At 38.8% G+C, this 22974-nt stretch overlaps 1 protein-coding gene across 1 annotated transcript in view; it reads left to right on the top strand.

Moving 5' to 3' along the window:
• The window catches only part of DTNBP1 (dystrobrevin binding protein 1), a 2114168-nt gene that overhangs the window by 913087 nt on the left and 1178107 nt on the right, over positions 1–22974 (top strand). The gene's annotated exons all lie outside the window — the stretch shown is intronic.

Consider the following 22974-nt stretch of genomic DNA (forward strand, 5'->3'; position numbering starts at 1 on the left):
CTAGATTTATGATTCTTATCATTGCATCCCTATTCATCCAGACTTCAAGTGTTTCTTAAGGTTTTGTGTGTCTGGATCACATCAGTTCTCTGCCTTACCCTTTGGACTAGCCACTGCAACAAGACTGCTCACAAAGTGTGTAGCTCCATTTATTGCTCATTGCAGTCTATATGGTATCCACATTTTCCATATATAGACATGCCTGTCTTTGCAGAGTCTTTTTTTCAAAGTAACAGGAATCTCTCACTTGGATGAATGATCTCTTACATAAGCTAGGATTCCACGAGAACGTTCAGAAGTCTTTTTTATTTCTTCATACAGAATTGTGTTCCTGGGGTGTTAGCTAGACAGCTCAGTTCAAAGAGCTTTTCTTCCACAGGAAAAGCTAGATCTATATCTACATCTATTTCTAAGGTTCTCCATATAGATTTCAGCCACCATGAGGGAATACATCAGGATTCTGGGTCTCATGGTGTCTATGATTCTCATGGTAGCCCTAGCAAGACTCCACATGAGAAAGATACAGTGGTATCTGAAGTCATTTGGGTTCCAGCACCAACATACTTTCTTTTCAAATCCCAGTGTTGGGATTGTCAAAAGAGAAATCACTTGGTGGAGACCGCAAATACCTCCACGTCCAGGTCTCCCTTTTTCCCTCCTTGCTCCAGAGTAGTTAGATGCAACAGATGCCTCACACTTTGCTTGGGGAGCAGTTTCAGGAGGGATAAAAGTGCAAGGTGTATTGAACAGAAGCAGACACATAAATGTAAAAGAGATGCTTGTGCTGTTCAAAGCACTCAACTCTTTGAATAATTTTTGGTTCCTTGGACCTCTTCAGGTTGTTACAGACAATACCGGAGTCATGTGGGACATCAACAAGCAAGTGGGAACCAGGTCATACTCCCTTTGCAGACCAGCCATGTTAGCGTATGATACAGAGTCACATCATAGTCTCACTCTTCAGGCATCCTACATCCCTTCAGAGGAAAATTGTGTGGCAGACAAGGACAGACCCTCACGAATGGAAACAAGATCTGAAAGTCTTCCCAGATTTAATCTATCTGTGTGAAGTTCCATGAGCTGATCTTTTTGCTTCCTCTCTGAACAGACAGCTGGCAAGATTGTGCTCCAGGGCTCTGTGTAAGAAGGGCTGGAAGACAGATGCTTTTTCGTTTCCTTTCCTTGAACAAGAATGTTCCTGTATGCTTTTGCACCCTTTCCACTGATATCCAGGATACTTCTGAAGATTCAGAAGGACTCCACCAAGATCATCGTGGTTATGTCTTTCTGGTCTAGGTAACAGTGTTTCTGGCCAGGGGCAATTACCACAGTCTTCCTTACAGAATGGATCTACTCAAATACAATCAGGAGCGTTTGATACACCCAGCCCCATTCAACTTCAGATGACTGACTGGATGATATAGGGTCTTAATTCTCTTTAGGCACCTGTTTACTGAGGACATGCGGCAGGTACTGATGGAGGCAAGAAAGCCTGCTGGTAGAAAATAATATATTAGCAAATGGAAAAGGATCTGTAGGTCATACCAACAACATAACCAGCACCCATTCAGGGCTAGTTCTCTAGTTTTACAATGTTTATGAGTCTCTATCCTATGACCTTTTTTCTTTCCATCAAGGTTAATTTATTAGCCATTTCAGCATGTCTGCCCACAGATCTTCCACTTCCAGTGCATTCTCATGTCAAAATGTTTTTGAAATGGATTTTGCATAAGAAGCTTCCAAGAAAACTAGTGATCCCTCTTTGGGATCTTAATTTTGTGTTAGGAAAGTTAACACTCGCTCGAGCTGAACCAGCTAACCTGGCTGACTTGAGGTTCTTACTATGGAAAACTGTTCTACTCATTGCCTGAGTTGCAAGTTCTTATGGTGAGTCATTCCTGTCTCATTTTGCAAAGAAACTTAGTTTCTTTGAGAACTAATCCTTCTTTTAAGCCTGAAGTGGTATCCAAGTTTACTTTAAGCCAAACTATCCATCTCCCTGTTTTCATTCCTGATTTAGAAATGAGGTAGAAAAGATACTCCATATCTTAAATATCCACAGACAACTCTGTTTCTATCTTGACAGAACTAAATCTTTCAGATCAGTTCATTTTTGTGTAGGTAAGAAGGGAACAACCTGTGTTAAACAGACTATTTCCATTTGGGTATCTATTACCTGTTCTCACCATAGCAAAACTATTCCAGGCAAGGTCAAGGCCCACTGCCATGGCCTTAGCTTCATCTATGGCTTTTTGGAAAGGGTTACGTTCTGGAAGTATTGTAGAAGCAGCAGCTTGGTCCTACTGTACATAATTTTACAAGACATTACAAGCTTGATTCCTTCTCTATATTTTGATCAAGCTTTGCTATGACCATTCTCCAGGGGCTCCTGAACCCTTCCTCTTCCACCTCCCAAATGTAGTAAGCTAGGGTAATCTATCCATGTAGCTAGGGCTACTACAGCTGTGGTCATTCGAACATCTACTGTTACAGTAAGTTTACTTACACAATGGTACTTTCTCTGTGTCTGTGTTTGCTTGTCTTGACTCCATGATGTAAGCTCATTTTTATACTTGTCTTTATTTTAACACACTGGGATGGCCTAAAAATGATCCCTCTCTATCTGTTATCTTCCCTGGGTAACGGATCTAACTAAATAACTATTGAGAACCTAGCCAAAAGGGCCATGCACCTCATGTCCCAACCATCTACCTTTTTAAACACCTTTATTAAATTATCACTTAGCAATAGGCATGCTTACGTTAATAGAAAATAAAGCAAACCATATTATTTTCCATATACACACATTATACATTGCATGTTTTCTTTCTTTATAACAACTGTCTTTCAGTCCAACATTACATACATTGCTCAATTCCTGCCTTCCCTTAAACCTCATTTCTCTTCTTTAACATTATTCTGCTTGCATTGTTCACACAAATTCCATTTATTTCTACATAATTCACTCCTTCCCTTTTTTAAATATCCCTCTTCCAGTTCTTTTATTTTTTTTTTACAAAATTCAGTAGTTCATGTACAGGTTGTTTAGATTTTCAAAATGAAACAAACAGAACCCATGTCGGCAGCTAGTAGAAACAGCTAGTACACAATGCAATAGATGTTACCAGCAGCCAATAAACTGTTAGAAGGAAAAAAGTCCATATGATCAAATTTTCATTTATTCCACAAACTTCACAGAGTTTAGCGCTTTCATTCACAATTGAACTTCCTCAGAACTCATTTAATAAAAAACTCAAACCAATTTAAATACCATCCTAATCCAACAGTTTAAAAATCACGTCTTTTTCTACCAATAAAAACACTGAAACTTCATTTAAAATTCAATTGTTTTAACTTTAACACAAGGAGCAGGGATAAAGTATCATTTAACCCTGGGTGGTGAGTTGCATTTAAAACAATTTTTCACTTTAATTCTACCATATCAAGATGTTCATCGACCACGCTCCCTTGTACATCTTTCACTACCTTTTCCACCACCATGAATTTAAAACTGTGGTAAAGATTTTTACTAATGTGTCTATATAAAGCATTGTTTTGCTTACAATTTTTAATATCAGAAAAATGTTCATACATACGGTCACGTAACCTTCTCTTCATCGTACCGATGTAAAAACTTGAGCATTGATTGCACATAGCAATGTAGACCACATTGCTCGTATCACAATTAAATCTCCCCTTCACATAATATGTAACATTTGGCAGAATGTATTTGGCTGAAATGTATTCTGAAAGGTCTTAGGTTATGGCAATTCCCAAATGGGGTTGAGAATAAGCCTGATATGCTGGCCGAATTGTATACATTATTTGACAAAACTGGTTGTGATATCTTGAAAATTATGGTGAAATACAATAGTTTGGAGATTGAGACCTTATCCAAATCTGTTGATGAGCTGGACAAAAAAAATATGTACTGACTTATTATTTTTTTTAACTACGAGACCAATTGCAACAACTTGTTTCTAAAAATTGAACAACAGTGTAATAAGTTGTTTCAAAATAAAATGAGAAAGCTAAATTGAGACTTGGAGCAGTACTCCAATAATAGAGCTTATCCACAGCCGCCCGGTTTCCATGGTGACAGTAAAAGGTATTTCAACAATGGAGGAAGGCAAGTTACCACCCCAAAACACAGGAAATGAAAAAAACTGTCCCAGGAAACAGTAGAAACGGTCAAGAGGTCCCTTTAGAGAATGGTGGGATTCGCAGGTCCGAGCGAATCCTGAACAGAGAGAAAGAGAGATATGTGAATGGTCAGGAAGATCAATACCAGTGGGAGGAAGCGAAACCAAAGAAACAGAAACAGTGGTATCGGAGGTAAATGAGCTGGTTAGTGTTGGCAGCGAATCAGGCTGCAGTTATTTATCATATACCACTGTTTTCAACGATGAAGGAGACTTTAAGTTATTTAACTATTCACAAAAAAGTTTGACTGTAAAACATGCAAATGTACTCTCTAAGGGGCTATCTTTTGTTCCTGCGAAGAGAGCAAATATTGTAGAAAGTATAATTGATCTTAAGATGTATTGTCGTAAATTGAACCTTAGTTTAATTATGGCAAATAATGCTAGGGGTAACAATGTGTTGCACAAACTCAGTGTTTTCAACCCCCCTTTACATGGCGTCATCCAACAGTTTGAGAAGGTTTGTGAGGTCGACATACGAAATATCTTGGGCAAAAAAAGTGAATGTGAATTTGCCAATTTAAATATTGAAGAGAAAGAACTATTGAAAGATGTATGTGATGACCACACTATTAGGGTGATGAAACCAGATAAGGGGGGTGGTTTGATTGTAATGGATAAAATAGATTACTTGAATAGAATGAACAAATTGTTAGTTTCAGATACCTATGAGGAAGTGTCAGTTTGTGAAATTGGATATGCCAAGATAGATAGGACATTGTTGGACATGGTTATCGATGGGCAGATTTCAAATGACTACCCAAAAATAGCCCAAATATTTGGAATACCGAAAATACATTCTGATATAGAAACCCCCCCCTTTAGACCTATTGTGGATGAGGGTAGGTCCAAGACAAGTTCTATCGCCAGATTTTTGAATCTCAACTTGAAAAAGGGTGTGGGTCTCGTTAAACAAATATGCAGAGATTCCTGGGACTTTTTGTCCAAAATGAGTGAGATACCTTTTAGTTCGGAAGGTATTTTTGTCACCATTGATGTTAAGAACCTTTTCTCTGTCATCCCCCATAGGGAGGGTTTGGAATTTTTTGAGCAGCAAGTAACTAAACGATTCAGTATGACTAATTGGAGGGTAAATGCAATGGTCAGTTTGATGGAAATGGTCCTTAAACATAATTATATACACTTTGAAGGCCAATTATATAGGCAAGTTACAGGCGTGGCAATGGGGGCGGCATGCGCCCCCATGTTTGCCAACTATGTAATGGCAGAGTGGGAAGATAGATTCGTCCTAAATAGCCCATATGTAAAATCTTGGGGGATCTGTACTAGATTTTTGGATGACATCTTTCTTTTAAGGAATGACACCATTGAAAGGCTGGAACAATTCCTTGTCTATTTGGACAACAGTGTTGATTTTTTGTCTTTTTCCACTCACTTCAACAGTGAGTGTATTCATTATTTGGACATTGAATTAACTAAGTATAGAATAGGGGGTAGGTTTGTGTCTAATATGTATAGGAAACCTACCTTTTCTAATACGTATTTGCACTTCACCAGCTGGCACCCAAAATATCAAAAGTAGGCAGTTAAGAAGGGCCAGCTGGTGAGGATGGCTCGGATGGTCTCTGATATGGAGACTTTTACGAGGGAATGTGATAAAGTTTTGGATATGTTTGAAAAAAGAGGTTATCCATCAGGATTTTTGGTAGAATTAAGGGATGAGGTTGTGAGAAAAAGACACAATGGTGCATTTTCACCATCCTGCAGCTCACCACCTAGGGTTGAATGATATTTTATCCCTGCTCCCTGTGTTAAAGTTAAAACAATTGAATTTTAAATGAAGTTTGTGTTTTTATTGGTAGAAAAAGACATGTGATTTTTAAACTGTTGGCTTGAGTTTTTTATTAAATGAGTTCTGAGAAAGTTCAATTGCGAATGAAAGCGCCAAACTCTGTGAAGTTTGTAGAATAAATGAACATTTGATCATATGGACTTTTTTCCTTCTGTCTAACAGTTTATTGGCTACTGGTAACATCTATTGCATTGTGTATTAGCTGTTTCTACTAGCTGTCAATGTGGGTTCTGTTTGTTTCATTTCAAAGGTTGGTCTGTTTCATTTCAATGGTTGGTCTGTTCATCGTTTTTTTGTTTAGATTTTCATTTCCATTTTCTGGTAATTGTTTATTTATTTATTTATTTTTATTTATTTATTTTTTTTTTGCAGCCAACAGAATTAAACTTAATAAGGGCTTATTTCTTCTAGGAAGTTCAGCTCCTGCGTCTTAGCTCAAAAAAGTCATTTAATTACATCATTTGTTCTGACAATATTTCTGACAGAATACTCTGTAGGAAATTTTTAAAGTCTGCCAACTCATTGCACATATATGAGCGCTTTCGCCAAAAGGCATCATCAAACCATTAACAAACAGAGTTCTTAGTCTGACTTTAAGATGAGTGTTGACAGTATTGGTATTAATTATCTAATTACCAGCTGGCTATATAACAGATAGTAGTTGACTTTGCATGCTGTTTGTTAATGGTTTGATGAAGCCTTTTGGCAAAAGCGCTCACCTTCACATGTGTCTGGATTAAAAGGATTTTTACTTTTACTTTACTTTTGGAACTTATTTGCCTGGTACATTATACAGTTTTACTGTTGGAGACTGCATCTTAAGCGGACAGTTATATGCTGGATATTTTGCTCTGTGCTGGGCTGCTCCTGAGCATTTTTATTTACTACAGTTTTCTAACTTCTGTTTGATTATTATAGTTATTGTGCAATATTTTTTATGACCTACTAACCATCCTGTTTTTTAACATCAGCTACTGTTCAAGATTCAACTAAATGTTCTACCAGAGCAGATCTTTTAATGTGGCTCCCCTAGCCCTTTCTCTTTGCATATACCATATAACAGTCTCTAATTGGGAAGGCAGTCTCTAACCTGAAATCCATACATCTTATTGGCCTCATCCCCACTATATTGCTTTTCCCTCTCCAGTTGTTTGCTCCTAATACCTTGGTTCCTTTGCCAGTTTTCTCCAGTAATTTCCAGCCCCTTTTTACCTGTTTTTGTACCTCTAGTTCCCTATTGCCAAAATCTCCTTTCTCCATTCCCTTGTTGGCTTAGTTCTTAAAATACTTTCTGGGACTCTAACAATCTACCCTTATATCCAGTCCACAGTAGTTGTGGAAACAAGCTAATCTTATAATGGGGTGCCTAAATAACACTGACATGAACTCCCTCTGTCATTATCACCGGTTGGCCTCCCTTATGTGCTCTGACTTCCTAAATGAGTTCTCATATCTTCTCTAAGCAGACTAATCTCAGCCCACTGTGTTCATGCCCCCAACTCTTTCAAAATTCATTCCTCATTCTGCTTCTGTGTTAGAAAAATCCCCTATGATAGTTCTATTGGAACTAACAGACTTCCATCCCTGGTTTCTTTCTTTTTCATAACATGAACCTTCTCTTCCCTTCTGTCATGTTTTTAGTACGTCCTTGAGGCAAAACATATTTCCTGCAATGTGGAAAGTTGCAGTAATAGAACCTGTTCCCAAAAGCATAAACTTTCCTCACCTTCTATCGTCAAGCCCCATTCTGTTCTTCCTATACTTAGAAAAATCCTACAGTCATTATTCTTCACACATATCTCCTCCTATATTCAGCATTACCAGCTTGCCTCCAGTCACCACCATGGATTCTGGATCTGGTTAAACACAGTGACATACAACTGGACCCCCATTGATGACAATATAATTAACACTAAAAAGGTAGTGTTGCTGTTTTACTGACTTCTGAAAGTCATTGACATGTTTAACTATTTCTTGCTTAGAGTTCCGTTTTATCCATAGGTATGAACATTAAAGTTGCTGACTAGTTTAAAAACGTTCCTGTCCAGTTAAAGCTACAGATTAATGCTTGGAATCTCCCTGTCCAGTTCTGCCCTATTTTTAAAGGACTTGCTTAAATAAATGTTCAGTTCACGCTCTCCTTTTCTGTATATATAAACAACCCCCCCCCCCCAAATGTATTTTGTATACCTATGATATGGTTCTTTACATTCCAAGTCCCTCCCCCTCTGTAATCAAAAATTCTGTTAAAAAGTGACTTTCAGAAACTTTCCTCCCAGATGAATATAATGTTTAATATTGAACTGCAAGAAAAAAAGCCATGCCTTTTAGAATCAAGCAAAAAGAATGTCCCAGACCCCCAAAAAATGGCAAATCCGAATCAGTAAAACAAAACATATATATATATCAAATCAACTTTAGCATTCAGTTATTTAGGAAGATGGTTAAAACAGAGGCTAAACATCATCTGCCACAGTGAAAAAAGTACAAACAAAACTTAGAATACTGCACTTCTAGAAGTGGAAAATTGTTCACATTTTTCTTTCCCCAGAGGGTAGAGATTTAGTAGGAAATTGTATTCTCCTAGCCCAACTCAAATATGACCCCATCATCATTTTTGCTACCTCCAAGAAAAATGTCTTCTCCCTACTAGAAACATATAGCACAATTTATCATTTCATCACCCTTTTTCCTTTAGGCAAGCCTTAGCGCCAGCTTTTTGAATGCTAAATGTCATCCTATAAACAGAGAGTATGCTTGCCATTGTCAGTTCTCTTTTGAACAAACTTAAAATGGAATCCAGTGATATCTGTCTTCATCTGATTCAACACATGGGTTGTCTGATCCAACCTCAGCACCGACTCTGAAGCTTCTTTCAGTTCCAGGGCTCTGACTCCTTCCCTACCCATAGTTCCCTGTACTCCACCCTAATACCACAGATCTTTTTTGCCACTGAAGACTTTAGATGTGTTCTCAAGGACTCATTTTTTTGGATTGTATCATTTGCAGATTTTTTCTTCAGCCTCTTCCTCCTTCCTTACTGAGATTTTTTTGTGCTCTGTAGTTTGTTTTGATTTACTTAAGTGTGTTTTTTTCATAGTTGAATAGACAGATAGTAATGTAGGTAGTTGGTTAGTAATTAGAATAGGACAGTAGTTTAGAGTTGCCACCTATCTTTTTTTTTCTGGACTATCTGGAAATCAAATCAATTGTCAGGTAGTCTGGAAAACACTGTACAAAATCTGGAAAACACTGTACAAAATCTGGTATTCTATTTCAAGAAAGGAAACAGACTATCGGAGTTTGTTAAATTGGCGGATTTACTATGCTTTTTACAGAAAAGCATAGTAAATGGGCAGAAAGCAGGCATCAGGAACAGAAAAAGAGGGCATTCCCCATCACGTGATGTCATGACGATGTCGCAAAATGGGTGGAACACGGATGCAAGAGGAGGCAGAAATGGGCAGAGTTGCAGGTGATGCAAGGGGGGTGGCCATGGTCCAGTCTTAGCAACCCTAACAGTAGTACCCTTTAGATTTATGTTTAGTGATTTAGCACAGCATGACTGTCTTTTCGTAGTTAGTTAACGGTAACCTTTTTGAAGTGCTGTTAATTCTTATTTACATTGTTTGTTGTTGTTACAGTGTTTAGTGTAGGTTTGCAGTTGTCAGGAGTCCAAATTCTGAGCAGAGTGCTTAATTATTTCGGACTGTCAAAGATTCAAAACATGTACTCAGTGTGGACACAAGCCTGCCCCCTCAAGACCCCCATTTACTCTTGTGTCTACTGTTTGGGGGCTTCTCATTTATATTTGGATTGCAAATCCTGTGCTTCTTTCTGTGTTAGGGCTCTTTAGACAAGAAGAGAGAAGTTAGCTGTCAAAAGTCTCCACCCCACCCCCCTGCTGTCAGAGGTCTCTACCCCCCCACACACTTGCACAGATAAGGGCCTCAACTTCTGAAGGATTCTGTCCTACTGGCAGCATTTCTCCAGCTTCCAAGTCAGACAAGTCTCAGACCACAGCTAAGGAGAAAGAAAAGAAAAAGACAAAGACAGATCAGAAAAGAATGACAAATCTTTACCTGTAGTATCCATGATACCTTCTCTTGGCTCAATCCTCTTCTCCTCTGCCCCAGTTCTCAGTGGGATCCATGAGCTCAAGTTTGCATTCCTCTATTCTCCAAGAAAGGAGATACTCTAGACTACCCTCAGTGGCATCATCCTGTTGGTTGTCCCGAAGTCTCACTGAACAGGATATCGACAGGATGTTGAAGTTTCTCAAAACACAAATCCAACTAGGGGTTCTCTCAGTATCAGTACCGTCCTCTGGTAATGTATCAAGTACTGGTCCAACATACCCTCCTCTTTTTTCTCTGACACCTATTCACCCTACCTTGGAACTGGTTTCCTTGGTTCTGCCCCTTTGTCACCCTCAGCAGTCTTACTCTCTTTGAATTGGACAGCATCTCTGTCTCGGTCAACACTGATGTGTTCAAATCGAGGGGAGAGACTCTGGCCAAACCATTGGAGCTGGTACTCGAGGGGATGGATTGGTACTGATCTTTTCAGAGCCATCTCTACCTCTCGCGGCCTCAGCATTCAGCAGGGGATGTTGGGTGGCTCCTATCCGAGGAGGGAGGATGATGGCTTCTGGCCAGCTGTATCTGCTACTCCATTATAGTGCAATGGAGGTCACACACGGCACCAAAAGCAACAGTTGGCAAGGACGGGCATGCACTGTTTTTTCCCAGTCCAGTAACTGTAGATAGCTGTTTCATGCACAGACATGGGGGACCATAGGCAGCCCCTGAATAAAAGGGGGATGGTGTTAGGACTAAATATAAAATAGTTGAAATAACCTTTGGTGTCTGAACAGATGATGACCCCCTACAGCAGACTCCCTTAGCAGATATGAAAGGATGATGATACCCACCACCAGGGCCGATGTGCAACTGGGGAGAACTAATGGCTGACAAGTAGAGGAGGCAAAAATATACAGAAAAAATTATGTGACCATGGAAAAGAAAAGATGGGAAAGAAAAGATATTGTGGTTATAATCAGCCTTATTGTGAATATGAAGCGCAGGGTGAAAGGTTAGCAGCTATAATGCCAAATGATCCTTGGATGACCAAGATGGTATACTGGATATTGATCTGACTGACACACTTTCAGTATTATAGCTTCATAGTTGTGTACAAGGCTAACAACCACAAGGGCTGTTTTAAGCCTAGCCATACATCCCAAATCTCTGACAAGTTCTTGTACACTTGATAAGTGTAATCAGGGGTTTTGGAGGTGAAACATTTACAGGCAGGAGCCTGGGAGATGAACCATTTACAGGTCACCTGAGCCCATTAGAGATATAGGTGCCAAACCAAGGATGACTGTCATGTTCCCCATGCAGTTGTCCAAGTTGCACTTGAATTGGGTTAGGGAGGAACCCTGCTTCACATGGATGGGGGAGCCTTTTCAATCAACAGACTCTTAAATCCAGGATGATGTACAGTTTTTTGACCTTCTGGGTTAGAAGCACTAACATGTTCTATTTATTTTATTATACCTGACAAGTAAAATTTGGCCAACACAAACTAATAATGGTTTTATTCATCCCCAGATGATCTCTTAACATGTGACTTTGGGCTAACTTCATTACTAGGATCCTGCTCCTGTAAGGTTTTGGTATTGTCAAGAAGAGTACCTCACTAGCACTCTTTAAGAGGAACCCGGATGACTGGATGAGAAACAGAAAACCATACCCCTGGGATCCCACCTGTGTCCCTGCTGGACAGGGAAAACAGGTGCTAACTTTGTGGGAACATGAGGGAAATTCTTGGCTGGGCTCATAAGGGCCACTGGGCCAATAGCCTAATATCGTCCTATGAACCTATAACAATCAGTGTAGAATTTCCTCCTTGTTTTTATTTACTTCATATAACATATCTTTTAACTCAAAATTGTAATAAAAAGTGACTGGAACATCTTGTTCACTCTGTTCTCTACAACCATAGTTATATTTTCTCTTGTTCTATGTAAAGTATTGTCTTCCCATTGCATTTATTTTAGGTTTGTGTGGCTTACCTCTAAGTCTGTTAGTTCAGGGTTGCTTTCTTCACTAAGCTGTCTTGAGGTGAAAGGTACAACATCACCTCCCAAGAGCTTCTCATGTCTTCCCCTAGAGAGCAGTTCTAGTCAAAAGTATCATTCAGCTTTAATCTTTAAGGTTATCTGAACAAGCTTCAAGAGTTTCCAGTTTCTTTAGAGTTAGTTTCACATATGACAGACATTTTCCTGTCTGTCTCAGTTTTAGCAGACAGGATCAAAGAACATATTAGAGATATAAAAAATAATAAAATTACTAGTCCCATTGCTGAGCATTTTAATTCTGTACATCATGGAAATATTGTCTATTTTGGAACATGTTCCATTATATTATAATGATGTAGATAGGCAAAAAAATATGTTAAGACAAAAGGAATGCATTCTGATTATGAAATTTGGGACTTTGCAACCATATGGAATGAATAAAGAATGCAACTGGCAATGTCTTGTTTAAGACTATGACTTTAAATATATTTAGTGCATGTAATTTGATTGTTTAATTATATAATTGATTAATTACTTGTTTTTTGTATATATTGCAAGTGTTTTATGAGTTTTACTGTTTTACTCTGTAAAGGCTGTTGGCCGAGGCGCTAGAGAAAGGAATTGTTCAACGAAATAAATTTTTATTGGAAGGTAGAGCTGGGACTCACTGTTGGTCTTTGTTGTTTATATATATATATTTCTTGTCTTCAGTTGTTCAACTATGACAAGTGAGTCCATGTGCTCCTTTCCTAGAATATTTAGAGAGACTGGTATGGAAATATTTAATCGGAATGGAGAAAATGCTAATCGCTCCAGCAATTTGCCTAATGACACTGGCACATTAACTGTTAAGAATGCAGTACCAGAAGCCATAGGAGATTCAGGCTTTGGCATCATAAAAAAATGGGAAAATTCAAGGAAAAGAACGACTGCTAATCCTTTTGCTATGGTAGGCAAAAAGAATACTATCTCTGATAATCCAGATATACAGGACTTGTGTTCTAAACTTGAAAGATTGATTTTTAAAGAAACATCTACTTTCTACAATATATTGGTAGCCTTGAAAGATATATTGAACTTGATATAACACCTAGAGGGTTGCGGTCCATCAAGAATCCATCTACACCATTCGACCTTACCAATGAAGCAGAAATTAAATTCCATGAACGATGGATAGCAGCTGCACATCGGTGTAGTTTAGAATGGGTATCAATTTTGATCGAAAGAGACAACATGAAAAAAGACCAACTTGTAGTGGAAACTAAACAAGTTTGTGAACAACTGGTAAATATTACCTCGAATTCTACGATTGAGAATTTTCTTTCAGGTATCAATATAAAATTAAGTAATTATGAAAAAGACTTAGTAGAAAGGAAAAAATCCAAATTAACAAGAGACATTCGAGACTACGAACACAAGAGGGCGTTCGTGTTTCCTAGCTTTCAGAGAAATAGGAGAAAGAGTGTCTCCTTTCAAAAAGGAAATCCGGCATCAGAAAAACATGCTAGTAAGAACTTCCTGTCTGGCGAGAGTGGGGCATCTTCGTGGGAAGAAGATGATAGAGAAAACTTTCCTGAATTACCAGGTGCAGCAAACCCAGAAGTACTCCACAAAACTTATTCAGAATCGAATGGACATTATGCTAATACCAGGAAAAGGGGTTGGAACAACACAGAACGCCATAGAGACTCGGGTGATGGACAACATAAGAAAGGTAGATGGACATAATTTACATAGTAATTATGTTGTTAATTTATCGAGTTACAAACTAGATAAAATAGAACTATCTGTTTTAGAGAAGGGGTTAAAATTTGTACCTACTTGCATACCTAAAAAATATGAGGTTAAAACTGAATTATTCCAGCTATGTCGAAAAATGCATTTAAAGGAACATTTCTTTAGATTAAATAAAACGACTGATTCTGATGTTAACTATGATATCTCATTCTCACCAGATAGTGAAATGGAAAGTGAAGAAAGTTTTTACTCATGTGTATCAGGTAGTGAAGAGGAAAATAATGCTTATGACTTATTGAGCACTCACATGCTTAAAGATAGCAACTATTTTCTACCTCCATGTAAAAATTCTAACATATTACGATTTGAATTATTGTTAAATACAATGTTGGAAAAGGAAATAGAAGATTTTGTGAATAAAAAACATGTTTATAACTTGACAAAATTGGAATGGGAAAAATTGCAACAATTGAGTAGAAACCCTAATATAGTTTTCAAACAAGCAGATAAAGGGGGAAAACTTGTGATACTTAATTCTTGTGACTATTATGGTATGTGCATGCAACATTTAGATAACAACACTGTATATTGCAAAACCAATATTAGTCATTTAAGGAAGGCAGAAAAGGATTTTGAGATCTTACTACAGAAAGGTGTGAGATTACATTATCTGACTCAAATGGATATAAACCGAAAAATAAATATTAAGAACAAAAAAATTGCAAAATTCTTTTGCCTACCCAAGATTCATAAAGACCTAAACCGACCACCGGGTCGGCCCATTGTATCAGCTTTTGGTTATTTCACTTATAATCTTTGTATCATGTTACATGAAATATTGATAAAGAAAGTCTTGCTGTTACCTTCCTATATACAGGATTCATATGATTTTTTAGGAAAGATAAAAGATATCCACTGGTGTAAAAACATGTACTTCATTACGGTGGATGTAGTGAGTCTCTATACCAATATCTCACATATTTTGGGTTTAGAAGCTATAAAATTCTTTCTGAATGATAGCCCCAAAACATATTATATTTTGGAACTGGTGGAATTTTGTCTAATGAATAACTTTTTTGAATTTAATGGCACCCTTTATAGACAAGTTACAGGTACTGCCATGGGGGCGGCGTTTGCGCCAGCCTATGCTAACCTGTTTATGGGGCTATTTGAAAATGAACATCTTTATAGGTTGCCTTTTTTCAAAAAGAATGTTCTAAAGTATTTTAGATTTATTGATGACCTAATTTTCATCTGTCATGGTGACCGGGATGCATCAGATAATTTCATTGATGAATTAAACAGTAACAGATTTGGCATAAAATTTAGTGATGTACAGCAGGGAAATCAGGTTAATTTTTTAGACATCTCGCTTAAGGGTAACAATGGCCTTCCAATACATACCAGCATTCATAGAAAATTTGATGAAATAAGCTGGAAAATGTGGGGAGATAGTTGTCACCCCCCCCCCCCCATACACTGTCAGCTATCCCCTATGGTGAATTTCTTAGAATAAAAAGACTTAATTCTGATATTAATATGGCTTATAGTGAGGCATATAAAGTGGCCAAGATATTTAAAGCTAGAGGATATAACCCAGATAATGTAGAAAATAGCTTATATAGAGCTTTCAAACATAGTAAAGGCACTACTAGACAGAATGATTATGAAGGTAATAACAAATATAACACTGACCAGGAGAGAATGTTTTTTGTTACAAAGTACACTAATTTTTCTACAATTAGTAACAAAATGATTATGGAATATTGGAATTTCATTAAGAAAGATGTAGCATCATTAAAAAATATAAAATTAATGACATCATACAAAAAAGGTAAAAGCATACAGGATTTTTTGGTACATAGCATCTATAAAAAGCCGTGTATGAGTGGATTAAATATTGTGCAAAACTTGGGAACATTCCCTTGTGGAAAGTGCTCTATATGCAAACATGTTGTGAATGAGGTGAATAAAATAAATGGCAAAATCTTCACTACAAGGGCTAAATATACATGTATGAGCAAGGGTGTTGTTTATGTTATATTTTGTGATTGCAACAAATATTATATTGGGGAAACAAAAAGAATGTTATCAGACAGGATCAAAGAACATATTAGAGATATAAAAAATAATAAAATTACTAGTCCCATTGCTGAGCATTTTAATTCTGTACATCATGGAAATATTGAAAATATAAAAGTGTCTATTTTGGAACATGTTCCATTATATTATAATGATGTAGATAGGCAAAAAAATATGTTAAGACAAAAGGAATGCATTCTGATTATGAAATTTGGGACTTTGCAACCATATGGAATGAATAAAGAATGCAACTGGCAATGTCTTGTTTAAGACTATGACTTTAAATATATTTAGTGCATGTAATTTGATTGTTTAATTATATAATTGATTAATTATTTGTTTTTTGTATATATTGCAAGTGTTTTATGAGTTTTACTGTTTTACTCTGTAAAGGCTGTTGGCCGAGGCGCTAGAGAAAGGAATTGTTCAACGAAATAAATTTTTATTGGAAGGTAGAGCTGGGACTCACTGTTGGTCTTTGTTGTTTATATAATAATGGTTTTATTCATCCCCAGATGATCTCTTAACATGTGACTTTGGGCTAACTTCATTACTAGGATCCTGCTCCTGTAAGGTTTTGGTATCGTCAAGAAGAGTACCTCACTAGCACTCTTTAAGAGGAACCCGGATGACTGGATGAGAAACAGAAAACCATACCCCTGGGATCCCACCTGTGTCCCTGCTGGACAGGGAAAACAGGTGCTAACTTTGTGGGAACATGAGGGAAATTCTTGGCTGGGCTCATAAGGGCCACTGGGCCAGTAGCCTAATATCGTCCTATGAACCTATAACAATCAGTGTAGAATTTCCTCCTTGTTTTTATTTACTTCATATAACATATCTTTTAACTCAAAATTGTAATAAAAAGTGACTGGAACATCTTGTTCACTCTGTTCTCTACAACCATAGTTATATTTTCTCTTGTTCTATGTAAAGTATTGTCTTCCCATTGCATTTATTTTAGGTTTGTGTGGCTTACCTCTAAGTCTGTTAGTTCAGGGTTGCTTTCTTCACTAAGCTGTCTTGAGGTGAAAGGTACAACATCACCTCCCAAGAGCTTCTCATGTCTTCCCCTAGAGAGCAGTTCTAGTCAAAAGTATCATTCAGCTTTAATCTTTAAGGTTATCTGAACAAGCTTCAAGAGTTTCCAGTTTCTTTAGAGATAGTTTCACATATGACAGAAATTTTCCTGTCTGTCTCAGTTTTAGCACTAACTGCCATTTTTTCCCTCTAAGGGTCTTCTCTTAAGTGCCATTCTTATAATTTTGTCATCTTTGTTTCTGTACTAACATTTATTGTATATTCATGTGAACATCAGAGTTTTCTATCAGTTTTTGTTTAGTTTCTGTGCTGGCATGTCTTATACTAATGGATATATTAACTAAAATCTTGCAAAGAGGGCCATGTTCATGGTATGTGGATGGAAAAAGGCACTTCTTGTACTTCTGCATAAAGGAGGAACCTCAGCTCTGTTTGCAATCTGTCCATAGCTGAATGTCTGCTTTATCAAAAATTGTAGAAAATGATTTTCACAACTGCCTCAACATCTGAGTAAATATGATCTTGCTTTTTAATTTACAACTTAGTTTCAGGCTTAAGCATGACACTTGTACTGCTATACTTGATGTAGTGTACATCATGACCAAACAAATCATAACTGAATTTTTGAATCATTTGCATTTTGGATATTTCCAAAGCATTCAGTATGGTTGACAATAGTGCTTGTTGTAACCCTAGGTAATTATGGCCTTTCTCTCAGCGCCGTTAACTAGTTCAAAAGCTGACTAGAAGAAAAGCACCAGTCAGACAGATAAATAGTACCATCTTGCAGCCACCATCTGTTATTGCTGGAGTCCCACAGGGCTTGGTAGTAAGGCAGTTCTTTTTATGGTCTTTGTTCATAGATGTTTACTAGGCTAACAACCACAAGGGCCTTTTTAAGCATATCCATACATCCCAAATTTCTAGCAAGTTCTAGTACCCTTAATAAGTGTAAGCAGGGGCTTGGGAGTTGAAACATTTACAGGCTGCCTATGTCCATTAGAGGCATATGTGCCAAACCAGGGATGAATTTCCTGTTCCCCATCCAATTGTCCAAGTTGCACTTGAATTGGGTTAGGGAGGAACTCTTCTTCACATGGATGGGGAGCCTGTTCCTGAGAAGGGGTAGTCTCTGGGATACATACCTGTTTGTCTAGCAGGTCCTATTTATATCACAAGCAATGTTTAAGTCTTTAGAATGGGTAATTCTGGTGTTTGGTTTGCAGATATGCAGGAGGCCCATCAGAGTGAGGTCTGACAATGCCTTACATGCCAGGTATAGATCTCCCCTCAAGAGCCTGTAGGAGACAGAATAAAAGGATAGGGCAATTGAAGCAGTCTTTACAGGACATTCTACCTACACCCTGCATTCCCTTAGTGAGGAATGACATTGGCTATTATTTTCAGAAAGAAAACTGCTACAATATGCCAATTTCTCTGTAGTCATTTTGCATATAATACTATCACCACAGTTCATGCCAGACTGCTTTGCTTCACTGCACTTGCATCTTAAAACTGAGACTACTACTAACCAAAATACTAAGATACATCCATCACACTTGTAGGGGCCTGGGTTTAGTCATGGCCTCTGCTCATTGCCTGTGTGGAGTTTTGTATGATATATGGTAACAGTTTGAAATGTTGGGACCTACTAGAGTCAGTCCCAAAATGCCTGGACTGAGTGATCAAAATAATGGACTTGTATCTATACTAAGTCCAAGATGACATTTCTTGGAATATTCCCTTTTCTCCAAGGTATGGCAATCTCGGAGATGTTCTGTACAAGTTTGAGAGGGGGGGGATTGCCCCCCCCCCCCCCGCAAAAAGAAGTTTTAAGGAGAAGAGCAATTTTTCAGATTCACTTTACTCCTTTGTTTTCTGTCTTTTTTCGTCTCGTTGGTACTCGGCATTTCAAATGCTGACTAGGGAGCCTATACACACACACGCACACACACACACACACACACACACACACACACACACACACACACACACACACACACACCCACATTTTATATATATATATATATATATATATATATATATACACACACACACACACACACACACACACACACACACACACACACACACACGTGTGTTTATACACACATACATATTCTTGTATATATACACACACATGCGTATACATATATGCCCACATATATACTATACTTGCCCTTATAGGCCAGGTCAGGGCCGAAAAGGATCTGTGGACTAGCTTACTTAACCCGATTAACAAATGTTAGTTAAATAAATAAAATTAAAATTGTGCTTTTCTGAAGCAAGAGCCAAAATCTTTGCCACTGTAACATCACTGCCCTATACAAAGGCAGTCACATTCCTTCAGAAGACTGCCTGATCTTAATCTCTTTACTCAAGTCACCAACCTAAGAAGTCGGTCTCGACAAAATTGCTTAGTCTTATCACTGGTAATCTGTTAAAAGTATGATAAAAGTACATAGTGCTGTGTTCCACTGAAACCTCCGTTATTGAAGCTTTTTCCAGGTCACCATGGGACCAGTAGGTCTTAGACAGGTGGCCCTGTTTTGGAAGTGTTGGGTCCTTTCCCAGAATGAAATCATCTCAGCATCAGGTGGTCATGGCAGGGCTCTTAGAATGGGCTGAGACTGCTCCTCAAAGGGGCCATAGAGCCTGTTTAACCTTTCAGAAAAAATGAAATGGTTCTACTTTTGTCTTTTTTTTGTTTTGATAGGACAGAAGTTTATTATCCAATCTTAGACCTGAATAACTTGAACAAACATATCTGGTAGATAACTTTCTTGATGCCAACCCTGCTGGGGGTCATTCTGTCACTGAACATGATGAATGCTGTTTAGCACATTGAGCTGATTGGCACAGAGAGAAAGAAAGCCCTTATTGCAATCCAGTCAACCTGAGTTCAAGTAGCAGCCTGGGTGATTAAGGAGCATTTTCTTTGTCCTGGGAGAAGAGAAGACTTCTTGTTGCTTCAGTATCAACACTGTCTTGTGGGGATGTGAATATTATGCAGCAGATAATCAGACCCTTTACTTTATTCTGACATGCTAGTGATAATTGCCTTCATGGTGCATCAGTTGGGAGAGATATTGCTGGCTCCTGCAGTGACACAAGTGCACACTTTTACAACCAAGGGAGTAGAATTAGGCCCATAGAAATGCCTCATTAATAAAAGTGTCATCTGGTCATTCTCCAACCTGGGGGCAGTTGGAGTTTGACCTTTAAGGTCAGACAGCCCCTTTTGGGGGAGGGATGTGAAGACAGACTTGCAAATTGCAGAGAGAAGGCATTCCGTAGCTCTGTGGTCATACAGAAGCTGTAAGGTAGGACAAGGCACAAAAAACCTTTATGCTTGTCTGGATAATGGTTCCCCCTGCCCAGCTGTCACCCCAGGCAGTGGATGGTCACTACTTTCTAGGGAATGAATGAGTTTCAGACCAGTAGGGAAGGAGATTATGTTTTTCAAGCAGGGAACCAAAAAGAATATTAAAAACTGCTGTTTGGTACATCATTTTCTGGGGTCCACAGGTGGTTTATTGGGTTCAGTTCAGTACAGAATGTTGCCATTTGGTCTCTTCTCTGTACCCAGAGTGTTTAGAGTGGTGCTGCCCATTGTGGTGGAGGCCTTACATAGAAAGAAAGTTCTTGTGTACCACTAACTGGATGTTGCCCTTGTTGAAAGACATCTGTTAAAATCCCTGGCTTCCGAGTTCCCATAATTATAGGTCTGTTGTCTCTACTGACTGTTGGACAGTTTGTCTGTTCCCTTCTCAGAGGATTGATCTCATCCAGGCAGAGTCAGATAGTCTTCAGTGTTAGTCATCCCTGCCCATGAAATCATAGCTTTGGTTGCCAGGATGAGAATGCAGTAGTGAGTCCAGGCTGGGACCTTCCTGCACTTTCTGGGCCTTACAGCAGTAACATTCTTCATGATACTGTGTGCACTCCTGAGAATAATGGTGTTGAAATAGATTAAGAGATATCACTTTTGTCATGTCTGGGGTCTCGAGGTGTGGGTGACCCCATTTAGTGTAAATGTGAGCCTTGCCTGCCTCTTTCCTATGTCTTGGTAATGAATTCTTCACCGGTAGTTTGTGGCTCTTCCATTGTTCAAGGAAAATAAACCACTGTCCCCAGCAGGAGTCAAGAGTGTTACTTAAATGACCTGAGGTTTGAGTTCACTATTCATAATCTTGAAGGTTCTGGGAGAGGATTTGAAACTACTGCTCAAATCTGACAACCAGCTGATGGTGTGGTAACCGAATAACGTGACTCCCACTTATACACCCACCCCATGCAGAGAGGAGATGTTGGCCTTAAACATCCAGAGAAAGGTTAATGAGTTAATGGACTTCCTTAGTTACAGTTCCTGTTTTCTAGGAGCTGAGAAAGGGAGTCTTGTTTGATCTGGATTTTTTGGGTATGAGGCACACCAGAGGTTGACCTTTTCAGCTCATGGGAAAATACAAATGTCCTTTTCACTTGCTGCAATATTCTTAGCCTGAGGAGTCTCCCACCTGAAGGAGACCTGACGTCGGCCAGTATACAAAAGTCTTGCACTACTGTAGGGTACGTGGGACATTGCATGTAGGCTGCTGTCTTGTGTAGGCCATAAAAGTGACATATGCATGTACCATCCTCAGAACTTTTATGCCACCTTTTAGAATGCCATTCCGACCTTCGATCTGATCATTTTAATGCTTGTGAATTCAGCCTTTTGACAAATAAGTGCCCAGTTGGGGAATTCTTTTCTCTTACTACGTTTTTGGTTGTCATCCAAGAAGGGCAACTGCCAGTGTGGAAGACAAATTCCACATAAGGACAGCCATGCTCAGTGTTTCTTTTGTTTAGGCCCTAATCACGACCACAAGTCCTGTAGTATTTGCCAGTCCTTCGTTCCAAAGACTCTTAGAAGTAAGCTTTCCTCTCTTGCTAAATATTTAGAGAACCAATGGCTTAAACAACTAGCTAAGCTTATGGATGGTACCTCTGGGTCCGATGCTGAGCAGATGAAACACAAGGCCAAGACTCCTCAGCCTGCGGCTTCTGCTGCACCTCTTAACATTTCTGCCGAGGTGATTATCATCACAGAGATTTGTCCAACTTCAAGCATGGATTCACAGGCCAAGCCCAGTTCTGAGGCCGCCTTGACTTCAGCCACAAGCACGTCTGTGGAGGCCAAACAGACATCAGATCAGGATGTCATAAGGGAACCTAGGCTCGAGACTGGAGGATCCTAGGGGGATACCTCACACCTAAGCAAGAGAAGAGATACAGTCTGATACGTTTGAATGTAGGCCTTCATCCAGTCCTCCGACGTTACATAGGATCATTTCGCCTGCAAAGAAAAAAACAAAAGACTAAGCATTTTGTCCCCACCAGAGAGGCCCCTTCAGATTGGCAGGCCTTTTCTCAAAGTTTATTTCAGGCCTTCATGGCACTCAAGCTGCCTTCCTGTCAGCCAGCAGCTGCTTCCCAACCTTCTTAAAAAAGAATTGGGGACAGTGACTCATCTGATGATTTTTTTGTCTGAGGAAGAGGAACCTCTGGATTATTCCATGCAGATCCCTCAAGGAATATGTTTCCCTTGAAGAGGAGTCAGTAGGTGCTGACTCCCCATTGGAGGAGATATCCTTTGGTGAAACTCTCCTGAAAATGGGAGAACATTTCAAATGGGATGCTTCCCAAATTTGCGAAGTCTGAAAAGATATTATCAACTTCTACAAGTTCCTCCTGTGCATTCTGAATTTCTGGATGCTTTTTACAATGCTTCACAAACTCCAGACTCCAAGGCCCCAGCCCCGGCCCCCAAGAAGCCAGACCGCTTCTACAAGGTCCCTGAGGATTGTAAATTCCTCTTCAGGTGCCCTGCTGCAGACCCAGCAGTTATTTCTGTAACTACAGAAAAACCTTCTAGGATGCTTCCTTCCTGTAATCTTCCATCAGACAAAGAGAGTAGAACTGAAGAGAGACTGGGTAAAAAGGTCTATACTTCAGCCACCTTGACTTTCAGG

Source organism: Protopterus annectens, chromosome 3.part0, assembly GCF_019279795.1.
Source record: "Protopterus annectens isolate FY-2018-M chromosome 3.part0, PAN1.0, whole genome shotgun sequence".
Taxonomy (NCBI): domain Eukaryota; kingdom Metazoa; phylum Chordata; order Ceratodontiformes; family Protopteridae; genus Protopterus; species Protopterus annectens.